This window comes from Procambarus clarkii, chromosome 35 (genome assembly GCF_040958095.1).
Source record: "Procambarus clarkii isolate CNS0578487 chromosome 35, FALCON_Pclarkii_2.0, whole genome shotgun sequence".
In the NCBI taxonomy this organism is placed as follows: domain Eukaryota; kingdom Metazoa; phylum Arthropoda; class Malacostraca; order Decapoda; family Cambaridae; genus Procambarus; species Procambarus clarkii.
In genome coordinates this window covers 35,049,980-35,051,965 of record NC_091184.1, presented here as the reverse complement: position 1 = coordinate 35,051,965, position 1,986 = coordinate 35,049,980, and the positions used below count along the sequence as shown (strand labels likewise).

At 48.6% G+C, this 1,986-nt stretch overlaps 1 protein-coding gene across 1 annotated transcript in view; it reads left to right on the top strand.

The window, feature by feature from the left end:
• Positions 1 to 1,059: 1,059 nt before the first annotated feature.
• The window catches only part of LOC123768552 (cytochrome P450 4C1), a 13,464-nt gene continuing 12,537 nt past the window's right edge, over positions 1,060 to 1,986 (top strand). Inside the window, exon 1 of the mRNA XM_069336076.1 lies at positions 1,060 to 1,181. The gene's annotated coding sequence lies outside the window, so the exon portion shown is untranslated. The remainder of the gene's footprint in view (positions 1,182 to 1,986) is intronic.

The window sequence follows — 1,986 nt, the reverse complement described above, 5'->3', positions numbered from 1 at the left end:
CTAGTACCTCAAGCCTAGCACCTCAAACAAGAGTGAAAGTCGGACCCAAAGGTGAACTAGATCCAGCTTAGTCACCCGTGTAGACAACCATATTATAAACCAGTTCCCATCTTTTGTATCGCTATTCATATTTGCTGTTGTACCTGTATTTCAGGTACAGCAGATATACTACCGGTACAGCAGGTCATGTTCTGTATATTTCATCCATTGAAGGTTTTGGTTCTATCTTTTTTTCGGAAGATGGTTTGTTTTGTTGACATTCAGAGTATTGTTTGACGCTTTCACAATATTTTTTAACAGTAATACACACACACGTGTGTGTGTGTGTGTGTGCACGTGTCAGCATACAACCGAATGTTAGAAAGGCGGGATCCAGGAGCTAAGAGCTATAGATCTTGCAAGCACAAATAGGAGAATACACAGACACATAGGGCCATCATATACGCTGCACGTGCACCGAATGCAAACCACATCAGTCCACTATAACTCCCCGCCAGGGCGTGCAGTAGGTGTGCAGTTGAAGAGAAGCACCTGGTGTTAGGAAACGCATGTAATTCAGCTCTGGTTCAGACGATTGTGAACTGACTGCGCAACCTAAGCTAAAGGTCACTCATTTTCTAACTCAGACACATTCTCTTTATTGCAGTACCCGGACACCCCTCATCTTTGAACACTAACTACGTTAAACACATCACGTACTCATGAAACACCCAGACACCATCCCTCCCACCTCCCCCATCTGACGTTCCCCATCTCTCAACCTGTTTTACCTCCCCCCTCCCATCCCTCCTCCTCCCTACCTTTCCATTGTTCACCCTTTCCGGATTTAAACCAGTCACAGCTTCGTAAAACGCTCTCCGCGTCCTCCCACTCTCTCTCAGGTCAGCTTATCCTCTAAAACATGCTCCTCCCAGTTGCTGTGAGCGAGTCCAACCTTTCCCTAGCGATCATATCCTTCAGCAGGTCGAGAAGGCATAGCAGGAGCAGACAACCGGGCCGTGGGAGGGGAATAGGATGGGGGGGATGGGCTGACCCCCACTCGGGGCATGCGACTGGAAAGGGGAAAGCTTCGAGCGCATCAAGAGCATAATCGACCAGTGATTCGACCGACGCGGTTGGGTCGCAGTCTTCATCCGTGTGCTCTTCAGAGAAGTGGTGTGTTGCTAGCGCATGCTCAGCAGGTAGGTCACGGTGCACCTCGTCCTCCTGGGGCGTCCCCTACGTCAAAAAACTGTCGTACTAAAAGGGCCCCCCTTATCCTAATCTTCCAGAGGACAGTAAACAGAAAACGGGACAGTACGTCACTTTCGCGAGCCGCTACCATTTTCTAGTACGACGATTTTTGGCATTAGGTAACGTGTACGTCAAAATGCGACGTGCTACTTGGAGGGATAGTGAAGGAGGGCGGAGGCGAGACCAAGATAAGGAGGACTGCAGGAACCCGCAATAAAGAAATAACGAAACTAATAGCGAACGCGAGGAGAGGCGCGGGGTGAAGAAGCGACCAACAGACGGACACGGAATATGGCGGGAAAAACACATCACGGAAAATCACAGGTTGCGCAGGAACCATCCGGTACGAACACTATATAGCACTGGTCCTAGTACAACAGGTCCAGTTTGTACAATAGGTCCCGTTTGTACAACGGGTCCCGTTTGTACAACAGGTCCTGTTTGTACAACACGTCCTGTTTGTACAACACGTCCTGTTTGTACAACACGTCCTGTTTGTACAACACGTCCTGTTTGTACAACAGGTCCGGTTTGTACAACAGGTCCGATTTGTACAACGGGTCGGGTTTGTACAACAGGTCCTGTTTGTTCAACGGTTCCTGTTTGTACAACGGGTCCGGTTTAATACGCTACCGGTATAGCCACCATTACAAACGTCCACTCGTCAGTACTGGTTTAGGCTCGTGATATTTCAACACGGAAGAATGTAAGTAAGTCGTAAGTAGATCTTACTAGACAGACAGACAGACAGAC